Source organism: Mustela putorius, unplaced genomic scaffold (assembly GCF_011764305.1).
Source record: "Mustela putorius furo isolate JIRA1106 unplaced genomic scaffold, ASM1176430v1.1 tig00000083_pilon_pilon_pilon, whole genome shotgun sequence".
In the NCBI taxonomy this organism is placed as follows: domain Eukaryota; kingdom Metazoa; phylum Chordata; class Mammalia; order Carnivora; family Mustelidae; genus Mustela; species Mustela putorius.
In genome coordinates, this window is record NW_025421273.1 from 1,891,280 (window position 1) to 1,905,101 (window position 13,822).

The following is a 13,822-nucleotide window of genomic DNA, read 5'->3' on the forward strand; positions in this document are numbered from 1 at the left end:
TCAATCACTTAAATGAGAAAGGTAATTGGTGAGTGGCCCCAGTCTCCCCTGTCGCCAAAGGGAAACCAGATGTCAAGCAGAACCATTTAAGCCTGTTGGAAGTGTTTAAGGGAAGGGATAAAGTAAAATCTCAATGGCTTTTTTTGGGTATTGATGACCAGTCACAGTCCTGTTTCCTTAGAAGGAGGGAGTGTCCCCAGTCCAACTGATGGTTTTGGTTATTATTCATAGGGGGGAAGAAAAGCTGAATGGAACTTGTGGATCTTTTAGGACAGCAAAATACACTGTTTCTGTTGATTTTACAATTGGATTTATATTAGTAACTTAGGTGCTAGGTGGACATTCTTACAAATTTGGCAGATTAAAGACAGTCCTCTTTTGGAGCATTGAACTTGGGACATAAATATTCCTTATTGAAACATCATGGATGTAAATGTCCATGTTAAGGGTCATTCAGTCATGGTATTGACAACCATTAAGCAGATGATTGTACTCTTAATTCTCAGATTGCCACCAAAGTTGTCTGAGTCCATTGTTATATTTTCATGACTATGTTTCTGAAGTGAGAAAGTTCACACTGTTTTGAGTTCTGCCCATTCCTGTAGAATAGAATGTAGAATCCTCTATTGGGATTACCCCCTCTTGGAGCAGTACACATACAATTGACACATTTATCAGGTTATGGTGTTACTGTTCAGGTTCAGTCTGCATCATTGTGACTGCACCACTGTAGTCTCTGAAGCTAAAATATCATATGTTTCTGTTTTTTTAATACCAAGAATATTTAAAGCTTGACAATGGAATACCATTTTTCACAAAGCCACTAAGCAATATGCTGATATTCTTGATATTCAATAGATTTTCCATATTCTTCACTACCACAGATATCTGGTAGTTGAAGAATTAGAATGTCTTTCCCAAAAATCAACTCAAGAAGATTCTGGCTCTACTTTCTTCAACTACTCTTAGTCCAGAACTTTCAGTCAGAGATTTTAATCACTGAATAAGTCTGTCCACAACAAGTGATCATATCATTTGGTCACTTCCCGAGTAATGATCAGGATTAAGGGTGGGTTTTTTGACCTACTATGAATAGTTGGCATTCTAATCTTCCCATTCATGACCATGCTGGTATTTCTTTCCCCTAATGTCATCACCAGGCTGGACAAGTTAACATATCCTCCAAGGAGTAGCCTGGCCAAAAGGAGTTCAAGGGATTCAAACTCTCTTCTAATGCAGCTACTGAATATCTTTCTTAGACTGACATATTTTTAGACCATAAGAATAATGAACATTTATCAGTTTTACACTATACTACTACTACTACTAGTATTCAGCAGTACACTATTCACCAAGTCCCTTTATTGTAGCCCAGTCCAACCAAAATAAGGAGTATTTTCTCTCAGGTGCCTGGCCTTTATGGATAAAAGGTGTGGATGCAATTAGAAGATGGTTTAATATTGGGCGAAGTTATAGATCCAGAAATGGGGCACAGCAATTTTGTGGTCAAAAGAGGGAAACCACTAATCTGTGTACCCAGGGAATATTTTAGACTCCAGGAGGTATCATGAAAGGAAGAACATCCATGATCTCTGTCTTTCAGAATCATGTCAGACACTTGCTCATGACACAGGCACACCCTGATGCACTGCTCCCACCTGTGGAGAGGACTTTACATTTAATTGACTACTTTATCTACAATCCCCTATCACATGGCTTTAACCATGATTCAAATGTCATTACCCTTAAGCTCACTGAAAAGACTTTTGAACACAACAAGAGATGGTCTTGCCTCCTGCACTTCCTGTCAACATCTCAAATGTTTTTCCTACTCTTCCTTTTTAATAATGACTGATTATTCAGTCATTCCATGGAGTAGATGAATGCCACCAAGGCATTGGCACAGACTGAAAAATATAGGTTAGTCTGGTTCTTGCCAGACAGTTCCTCAGAAAAAAAAAAACAAAAAAAACAAACAAAACAAAACAAAACAAAACAATACAACAACAACAAAAATCCCCACCCCTGCTTATTTGAAATAAACGAAGAAGACTAAAATATACCAGCTAGAGAGGAGGATACATCAGAGGCACTACTGACCTGACTGATGTAGGTCCCATACAAAGGCACAAAAAACGATAATAACACTTTCTTTGTAGGGGCATTATGTGGATCTGTGGGATTGTACTTCTGTTTAGAAGCTTGGCCTTCACTTGCTTTTCCTTTGAAAACATGGTAGCTTGCATCTTAGAAATGGTCATAAGAGACCTTCAGGTGTTTAAGGAAATACCATCTGTAAATCATGTAGCTGTGAAAAGGCTGTGGAGAGTTCTCCAAAATGCAAAAATTTGTGGATAATCTTCCCAGAGGGGTAACTGATTTGTAATTTGTGTGCAAACTATGAACAATTATCCCTATAACATGAGCCACCCAATTAGAATTGGTGATATGAAATGTATTCCTGAATTTATCTGAAGTAATTAATAACAGTATTTTGGCCTAGAAAGACATTCAGGTCAATTTCAATTCACTGTCCAAGTTCATTATTGATAATAGAACTATCCCGACTTTATCCTTGCAAGCCAAGCCAGTTTCTGTACAATCACATACATATCCTACCATACCAAGATTAGTAACTCAGACAAGATAGAAAGGTCAATAGAAAAAAATAAGAAGAAAGTCATTTCACATCTAAGGTAGAGCCTGATGATCTATAGGAATTGATCAGTTGGTTGGATCTAGTAGTGTGGTATAAATGGTGAAAATAATATTACAAGTTTGTCTTACCTTGTTGTTTGGCATCCTGTTGGTAGTAGTCTTAATATTGACAATATGAGACAAATTGAGTGCATCTATTCCCAGCCTCTGTTGGTTAGAGTGGCCAAAAAAGTGGTATACTCATGGGAACATTTGCCAGAAGACGAGATGGTCTAAAAGAGGTGGATATTGATAGGAAATGACTTTCCATGTGTTGTGTGTGTGTGTGTGTCTGCATGAATTGTGATGAGTGGCAAGGACTACCATTTTTCCAGACTTTTCTAGGACATTTATATAGTGAAGAGCCTCAGAATTGTATCTATCCAGAGCAAAAATAAACAATAAGTTCCCTAAACTCAAGTTCTACTCCATTAATGAAACCTAATCGATATTTAGGGATCACATGATTCTTTTTGTATAACCCTTGGGCAACTGTGCTTGGGGAACTGGCAAAAGAAAGTGTATATACTTCATTTGCTGCTGCTACAGTGAGTGATAAAGTTCTATGTATCTGATTCAGGAATTTTATGTCTTCTGCCAGCATCCATGAAACTGAGATGCTAACTTGGTAGTAAAGTACTTTACAGGTAGGGTGAAATTAGAGCCTTCACAGTCATTGACACTGAACAAATGAATGAATGCATTATGAATAAATTGCATCATATATGAAGCAGAATTCTCATGACTTTGAAGAAAGATAACACTTACCTCACTGGCATTCTTTTTTCTTTCTTCTCTATTACCAATATCTCTGCATTGTCACACTGCACTCAGCACCAGTTCACCTCCATGGGTCAAACAGTGATACACTTAAGTGCCATCAGTAAGGTTACAAGCTGCCTGACATGTGGCTTTTAGTTCTCTATTTTGAGTTCCAGTGGGTTTCCTTAGCTCCCTTTGTTCCTAATGACTTTTCAACATGAGCATTATCCTCACAACAAAATTGAAAACAACTTGGATTTACATTTTTGGTATTTTCTACTCCATCAAAAATTTACCGGGGGGGGGGGTATTTTTAACCTGTCCACTACTACTTGACCAAAGGCATCTAAAGTCTCCATCATTTTGTTTTTCAGGCTCTGGAACATTTCAGTTTGGTCTCTGAAGTCAAGTACCACTATATGTGCTCTACAAAAATCCTGGATTTTTACAATGTGAAGATATTGAGGAACATCTGTATTGCTTATATTATTTCTTTATTAATACTAAAATCTCATGGTTCCTTGGTTGGTGGGGCATAATTCAGAATTGACTGGCATGCTTCTATTAATTTTACCATCACCTACTTGCCACTTCTTTATTCTCCAGGAATAAGACATTGAAATATCTTTAATGCTTAGAGTCTTAGCATTAGTCATCATGGGCTTCCTTTACTAATATTTCATAGAGAAAATTCTCTGTATAGATCATCCTAATAAACATAAATAAAAGAAGGCATAGTCTTGACTGACTTTCTAGTTAGAAATTCTCTGTTTCAGGGGCGCCTGGGTGGCTCAGTGGGTTAAAGCCTCTGCCTTCGGCTCGGGTCATGATCCCAGGGTCCTGGGATCAAGCCCCTCGTCAGGCTCTCTGCTCCGCAGGGAGCCTGCTTCCTCCCCTCTCTCCCTCTCTGCCTGCCTCTCTGCCTACTTGTGATTTCTCTCTCTCTGTCAAATAAAAAAATTTAAAAAAAAAAAAAGAAAAAGAAAGAAATTCTCTGTTTCAAATCTACAGTCCACAACTGTCCTAGTGTTAAGATACCTATCTCCTTCAGATTCTTTTTCCCCAAGAGGGTTATAACTTTCGAGTCTATAGCTACAACTAATCCTACACATAGTTCTTCTAACAGTTTCTAACAACCGTAACTTGATTCAGGGTACTTGTTACTATACCAGAGTTCAATAATCCTGAAGGAGAGACTTCACAAATGCAAATCTGCTATTGTCCTCCAGAAAGACCACAATTATGAGCAAGTCTGGTACATGGATCAGAACAAATTCAGCTTTGTCTACAGCCAATCATAATCACTTTCAGACACACAGAGTCAGTCTCAAAGGGCAAATCAAAAGTTCTTTTTTTCATTGCTATCTTTTTATTTCATATCTGCTCTGTACTGCTTCAGGATTCCTGGTTTATCCTGTATCACTTCTTGTGGTCAAGGCCAGCAAACTCACTGACCATGGATCCTGATATTCTTCCAAGAGGAGTACATACAAAATTTTTTTTTTCATGCTAACTTTGATTGCCTCTTTACGTTGTAATGTATCTTTTTAAGTTTTTATTTAAATTCCAGTTAGTTAACATACAGTAATACTAATTTCAGGTCTACAATATAGTGATTCAACACTTCCATACATTACCTGCAGCACTTCACAGCAAGTACACTCAATCCCCATCACCTAGTCTACTCATCCACCCGCCCCCACCCCCACCTCCCTTCTGGTAATCATCAGTTTGCTTTCTATAGTCAAGAGTCTGTTTCTTGGTTCGCTTCTCTCTCTCTCTCTCTCTCTCTTTTTTTCTTTTTGCTAGTTTCTTTTGTGTCTTAAATTCCACATATGAGTGAAATCATATGGTATTTATTTTTCTCTGACTTTTTTTGCTTAGCATAATACTCACTAATTCCATCCATGTCATTGAAAACAGCTAAGTTATGGAAATACCCCATGTCCACTGACTGAAGAATGGAGATTCTTCAGTCCAGTATATACATATATAAACACATACTTATACTGGACTATTACTTAGCTATAAAAAAGAATGAAATAATGAAATCCTGCCATTTGTCATAATATTTTTTAAAGCAACATAATGCTGAGTTAATATCTCATTCTTACAGAAACTGTTTCACCAGGGTGAGGATGGGAACAAAAAGGGCTTAAAGTGACAGAGAGCCTAGACAACCAGACAGTCATTTGGATAATTACTAATGATAACCTGGGTTAAGACAGTGGCACTAGGAGTTAAAATAGCTTAAAGTTGCTATATATACAGGAGATAAAACTTGTATGTAATCTGAATTATAACTTTTTTCTCAAATTACTCTAATAAAATTTTAGTACTTAACTAATAAAGCAACAATCTGTTGTATGTCATCTATGTTCCCCATACTGTACATTTGTATATAAAATATTGAGCTCAGAATAAAAGCTCAACCAACAGTTAAAATTTAAAAAAATATTATTTCATTATTATCAGTTTTATATATTCTTGCCTATTCATTTCTGACAACAGTCCTAAAGGGACTGTTTTCCATTGTTCCCACTATTTCCCATTGTTTTAAATTTGGATATCAGAGGCAGAAACATTACATAAGTTGCCCAGCACAGTAATCCCTTCTTATCTGTGATTTTACTTTCCCGGGTTTTGGTTACCAGTCATCAACCACAGTTTAGAGGCAGGTGATCTTTCTTCTGACTTACCATTAGAAGGTCGTGTAGTAGCCAAACATTACATCACAATGTTGATGTCATTCACTTCACTTCTTATCATGGAGTCACTGTATTAGCTCACATCATCACAAGAAGAAGGGTAACTGCAGTATAATAAGGTATTTTGACAGAGAAAGAAACCACATTCTTTAAATTTTTATTACAATATATTGTTATAATTATTTTATTATTAGCTATTGTTAATCTCTTACTGTACTTAATTTATATTTAAACTTTATCATATGTGCAGGAAAACATAGTATATATAGAATTTATCTCTATCTGCAGTTTGAGGTTTCTACTGAGGGTCTTGAAATGTATCCCTCCCTCACAGAGTAGAGGAGACTACTGTAATTGAAATAGAAGAAAGGGAAGATTTTAATCTATGTGTCTCTAATTACCAAATTCATATTATTTCCATTACATATTTAACTTTAACTTTAAATATGTTTGTGATGTCTCAGTGAACATGCCTGTGTTTTCACTGAGATTTAATTGACATATAATATTGTGTAAACTTAAGGTGCACAACATGTTGATTTGATGATAAATTTATATACTACAATATGATTACCATGGTAGCATTAGCTAATACCTCTATCATGTCACATAATTATCATTTCTTTCTTGGAGTGAGAACAATTAAGATCTAGTTTCCTAGCAACTTTGAAGTTCATAATATATTATTGTTGACTATAATATCAATGCTGTCCATCTCTATTTTTTTAACAATAACTAATTTAGCCTAGCAGGCTTTTTGAAAACAAAACCCAATAAAAACAAAACTTCAAGAATTATTTCATTCTTCCATCACTTAAATTTGTATTTCCACTTGTTAACTCAATCTAGGAGCCATTTACAATATCTTGTTATCATTCTCTGTGCCTCTACTTTTGGTATTTCTCTAATTTTCTTCCCTTTATATCTTGCTACCACATCTCTTCCTCCCCTCGGCTAACCAATTAAATAATTAGTGTTACAATATGGTATCTAACAGACAGTATGTCAAGGTGACAGTGAACGCAAATGCATCAACAGGCCATGAATGAAGTGTCAGGGATTCTGGGAAGATGTGCCACTTTGACAGGCAGGGACACCCCCAGAAATCTCTTGACCCTCTGGAATTTCCACACTGACACAGCTAAAATCCTCTCCAGTTGTTCTGTTCCCAGAAGAGATACAGGTTAATTTTAGATGAACCACAAGAATCACTCAGGAAATTTTTGAAAGAGACGATCCAGAAGAAAACAGAATGAGAAAGAAAAAAAAAAGATATTGAAAAAATGGCTATGTTCCAGAAATAAAACAAACTGACCTGGAATCCTACTAGATCAACTTCAGGATAAAGGTTAATTCTCTGGTGATGTAAGGTTAGTCATCTTTATGAATTTTTTCTGGAATTGACTTTTGCATTTGTGAAGGAGATATGAACGTGAAATTATCTGATATAATAATGAAAGCGAACAATTACTGAGTGCTTACTATGAGCCATATTCTATTGTAAGTGTGAATTGTTTAATTTTTATACAAGAATATATATAAATATTCTTTATAGATACTACTATTAGTTCCATTTACAGGTGAAGATGATGAGGCACAATAATTTGCCCAAGGTCATATGGATACAAATCTAGACTGCTTGACTCTATGGTCAGTTCTTGACTTCATTGATGAGAAATGTTGTAGAAGTAACCCATTTACTTCAGACACCATTGAATGGTCATTCTGAGGCTATTTATGGAAAGGGAGTGGGGTGAGGGTGTCTACTTTGTCTTTGGTTTCTTCTGGTAGCTCTCCTTTACACTGTAGCCAGTATTAGTCAGTAGGCTCTGACTGAAACACTCATTTAGTTTACCTATTTGGCTACAACCCTCTCTATGGCTCTTTGATATTTTTTTATCCTCTGGTCCCCGTTACTTCACTGGGGTCTTACTTCATTCACTGGTGAGCCACTGAAGGATTTCCCTTGCTCTGAAGATACCACTCTCTACCCACCTCACTCTGTCTAGCCCAAAATATTTAGTTTCAATCTTAACAGCATCCTCAGCCCCATCTACATATAACATGCAAATTAGGCAAGGGGAGATATTTGGGCCCTCTTAAGAGAACTGGGTGGTTAAAAGACTTGGATACAATTGTTAGATCGTCCTCATGATAGACCCTTTAAGAATGATGTAGTGTCCTTCTTTATCTCTGACTACAGTCTTTAGTTTAAAATCTAATTTATCTGCAATGAGAATCACCACCCCAGCTTTCTTTTGAGGCCTATTGGCATGAAAGATGCTTCTCCATTCCTACACTTTCAGTCTGGATATAACCTTAGGTTCCAAATGGGTCTCTTGTAGACAACAGAGGGATGGGTCCTGTCGTTCTATCCAATATGCAACTCTCTGCCATTTTATGGGAGCATTTAGGCCATTCACATTGAGAGTGATTATTGAAATATATGTTTTTACTGACATCATGTTGCCTGTGAAGTCCTTGTTTCTATAGATTGTCTCTGTAAATTTCTGTTTTATGACACTCTTGGTTCTTTCTTCTCTTATAGAACCCCTCCCCCCCCCAATATTTCTTGGTGGTCACATACTCTTAAACTTTGCCGGTCTTAGAAGCTCTTTATCTCTCCATCCGTTTTGAATGTCAACTTTGTTGGATAAAGTATTCTTGGAAGAATAAACATTCAATGCCATCCCGATCAAAATTCCACTGGCATTTTTCAAAGAGCTGGAACAAACAATCCTAAAATGTGTATGGAACCAGAAGAGACCCCAAATAGCTAAGGAGATGTTGAAAAAGAAAAACAAAACTGGGGGCATCATATTGCCTGATTTCAAGCTTTACTACAAAGCTGTGATCACCAAGACAGCATGGTACTGGCATAAAAACAGACACATAGACCAGTGGAATAGAGTAGAGAGCCCAGGTATGGACCCACAACTCTATGATCAACTAATCTTCGACAAAGCAGGAAAAAATATGCAGTGGAAAGAAAGACAGTCTCTTCAATAAATCGTGTCAGAAAAATTGGACAGCTATGTGTAGAAGAATGAAATTTGACCATTCTCTTACACCATACACAAAGATAAACTTGAAATGGATAAAAGACCTCAATGTGAGGCAGAATTTATCAGAATCCTAGAGGAGAATATAGGCAGTAACCTCTTTGACATCAGCCATGCCAGCTTCTTTCCAGATATGTCTTCAAAGGCAAAGAAAACAGAAGGGAAAATGAAATTCTGGGACTTAATCAAGATCAAAAGCTTCTGCACAGCAAAAGAAATAGTCAACAAAATGAAGAGGCAACCCACGAAATGGGAGAAGATATTAACAAATGACAATACAAAGGGCTGATATCCAAGATCTATAAAGAACTCCTCAAACTCAACACACATAAAACAGGTAATCACGTCAAAAAATGGGCAGAAGACATGAACAGATACTTCTCCAAAGAAGACATACAAATGGCTAATAGACACATGAAAAAAATGTCATCATCATTAACCATCAGGGAGATTCAAATCAAAACCACACTGAGATACTACATCACACCAGTTAGAATGGCCAGAATTAATAAGACAGTAAACAACAAGTGTTGGAGAGGATGTGGAGAAAGGAGAACCCTCTTACACTGTTGGTGGGAATGCAAGTTGGTGCATCCACTTTGGAAAACAGTGTGGAGTTTCCTTAAGAAATTAAAAACAGAGTTACCCTATGACTCTAAAGTCGCACTACTTGGTATTTACCCCAAAGATATGGAAGTATTGAAAAGAAGTGCCATCTGTACCCCAATGTTCATAGCAACAATGGGCACAATAGCCAATCTGTGGAATGAACCAAGATGCCCTTTAATGGTTAAATGGATAAAGAAGATATGGTCCATTTTTATACAATGGAGTATTATGTCTCCATCAGAAAGTATGAATACCCATCTTTTATATCAACATGGATGGGACTGGAAGAGATTATGTGTAGTGAAATAAGTCAACAGAGAGAATCAATTATCATATGGTTTTGCTTATTTGTGGAGCATAAGGAATAACACGGAAGACATTGGGTGATGGAGAAGAGAAGTGAGTTGGGGGACATTTCAAGGGGAGACAAACCATGAGAGACTGTGGACTCTGAGAAATAAACTGAAGGTTTTGGAGGGGAGAGGGATAGCAGTTGGGTGAGCCTGGTAGAGGGTATCATGGAGGGCACGTATTGCATAGAGCACTGGGTGTGGTGCATAAACAATGAATTTTGGTACTGGAAAAAAAAAAAAAAAAGACTTGGATACACAGTTTCTGTTGGCTGACCTTCTAATCCAAGACAACATTTTATTGAACTAGAGTTTCCATTAATCTTTTTTTTTAATATCATGTGAATTTTTTAAATTATTTTTAAAAGATTTTATTTATTTGATAGAGATTACAAGTAGGCAGAGAAACCCACAGAGAGGAAGGGAAGCAGGCTCCCCGCTGAGCAGAGAGCCCAACAGAGGGCTCCAAAAAAAAAAAAAAAAAGTCCTCAACAACACTCTATATTTTCTCTCACCAATGTAATTTGTCTTTAAAAACATTTCAACCTTTTACTTTTTCTTTAGTAGACCACAATTTATTTTGTCTTCCTTTATTGATTATTAGTAAGTACTTTTTATTTTATTGATACTTTAATCCTTTTATGGCCATTAGAGTATTCATTTTGAATGGTGTTTATTTCCACTCGCTTCACACACGTACACAAAATCCATTTCTTGATCATAGACTTACCTCATCCTGTATACTGCAATGCCATTTGTGGTGAAGATGTAAAACTCAGTAATTTAACTCCCAAAGAAAAATTCTTTGGTGGTTCCTATCATATTTCTCTTTCTCTAACAACCTCAACATTACCTCTACTTCCTCTATCTGTAAACCATATTTTATGTCTTATCTAAGTGATATTAAGTGTTTTCTCTAATAACAATTCATGTGGCTCTTCTGAGGCTACAAGTGCTACTAAGAAAGTACTATTTGAGAAATCACAGTCTAAATGATTAGAGTTGTTATTTTCCCTTTATTTAACACTAAATAGTGACAAAATTGTTTTTTTTTTAATTTTTCTTCTAAGAATCATTAAATAGTTTTCATGACTTATTTATAAGTAAGAGTAGAACAAGCTAAAAATAGGGTTTATCATAAGACATATTTGGAGGAACAAGGAAATTTATCTTGAAAAACAGGATGTTCATTGAAAATCTTTTAATTATTTTGAGAAACTGAGTTCCAACTTAATCTGTGTATGTTAAAGGGCAGGACTAGTAATGTTAAATAAGGAACAATTTAGCATAATGTGGGGATTTTAAATTAGAGGAGTTTAAAAATGAAAATTAGAGTTTTTTGTAGTAACAAGTATTTAAGCAGAAGCTATATGAATACATAGCAGAAATGTGGTAAGGAAGATTACTTCATGGGAGGCTGGAATAGATGATCACTAAGATTTATTCCTACTTTATTATTTATGGTATACTTTATAATTTTATGGAGACAAGACACTAAAAATTAGAATCAGTGCTCAAAGTATGTAAAAGTTTAAACTATATATAGGACTGTTTCATGTCTGTTGGTTATTTGAGTAATTACAAATAAAAAGATATTTTAAAGAGAGTATTAGGTAATCAGTAAAGATATTTTAAAGAGAGTATTAGGTAATCAGTACATATTGTCTATTTTTAATTCTTTGATATGTTTTTCCTATATTCATAGTCTTTCAGTAAGCTACAGATGCATATTCATAGAAATATTTTCTTTTAAAGATTGATAAAGCAACAGCATTAATAACTATCATTAAAATTAAAATACAGCAGGAAAATTTTATTTCCACTGTTTTCTTCACTTTCACGTATACCATTATCTATAATTCTCAGAACCTTCATTTAAATATCTTCAGATTACTTAAGTAAATATTCTGCTTGATTTTTGCAAGGGCAATTAGTATAATTCTTCTCTAAAGTATAAACTCTGGGTTTAGAAGACTAAAACTCTTTACAAATGTATATGCATATATTTTTACACACAGATGTTTATGGATTATATATAGCTAAATGTTTGTGTGTATATTTTTTATGTTGAAGAGAGTAAAAAAATGTAGGAAATGTACAAGTCTATCTGAATGTCAAATCCTCTCTTATTTGAGGATGTGCTATTTCAGGTGATTTTTAATATGTATGTAAAATGGTAGTAATCAACTCAGACCTGCTTTCAACAAACATTTGCTTGGTACTTGCTAAGCATTGTATTAAATGCAGGAGGAAAATGATGCTAGATACAGTTCTTATCTACAGGTGCATACCCGATAGTGGAAGGAGGGAAACATATATAAATATCTAAATAAATAAGTTTCTATAAAATATTAATGCATATTTCTTATCAGTACCTGTCACTCATTCCCAAATGGTAAAAGAAACTTCCATTTGTTTTCATCTGTTATAATCACACCCAGTGCTTACTTGAGTGAAAATGAATGTCTAAGAAGTACTGTTGATTAAATGAGCAGCTAAATTGCTAACTTATCTTTGTATGTAATATCTTCGTGTTCAGCAAATTGGATAAACAGTATTAGTTAATCAAAATAAATAAAGGCATAGTTTTGATTGATTAATGTATTGCAAGTCTGTTGGTAAGAAGAGGTTTCTGAAGTATAACATTTAGATTTCCCCTGTAAGAATATCTGTTCTAAAATACTAAGTCCATAAACTGTGGTATATTGTAAGTTGAAAGAACTGTGAGCAACTTGTTTTACATAAGTAAGAAAATGAAAGTTTATTACCTATAGCCAAGACATGTAAATGTATTTGGCTTTTTGACTTACAGAAATTAACACTAGTTAGGGAAGAAATTATAAACCCCAAATGTTACTTTTCTTAATGCTATAGAAATCTCTTCTTCTTTAGCATTCCTCCCGACCCACTCTGCTGAAATTTTTTCTTCTTAGCCAACTGATTTTTTTTTAATGAAGATATTAAAGTCCCAAAGACTAATTGAAACACAGAAAGTTTGAAATAATTTATTTGGGAGAGTGATAAAACAGTGGCAGTTAAAATCTCTGATTTCCTAAACAACTTAATTAAATTCTCCCCCTAAATTATAAAGTTTTGACTCAAATCGCCATGTTTAAAATGTCCATGGAATACCAGGGATAGGTGAATTAATTACATTTTTCTCAACCACTGACTCCTTGGAGCTCTGAAAGTCCTTAGTTTGTGTCATTTGTGAGCCAGGCCCCCACAGGCAAGTCATTTCTTTCTTTATGTCTCTCTTTCTTAATTTGTAACACTAAGCTGCTGCTAGCACTTCCCAATTCATACAATATGGTTGGCATATACAAAGCATTCAATATATCTATATATTTCTTTTAAAAAGTATTTCCTCTCTGTACATGCTCTCACTGAAAATCTAGCCACGTGGCAGTTGTATACAACATCTAACAGCCTGCCAAGTGGTTGGTAGGCAGAGCAGAGGGAGTAGGAGTTCTCTACTGAAAATTACAGTGAGCTAATTTTATCAATATGTCTAATCTGTCCTGCTGCACCTCTAATTAGTGAGGAAGAACTTGAATTTCATGGGAGAGGGAAAAACTGGGTGGATTAAAAAAAATGTCAGGGTACAGCTGAAATGACATTGAGGGACCAAGTT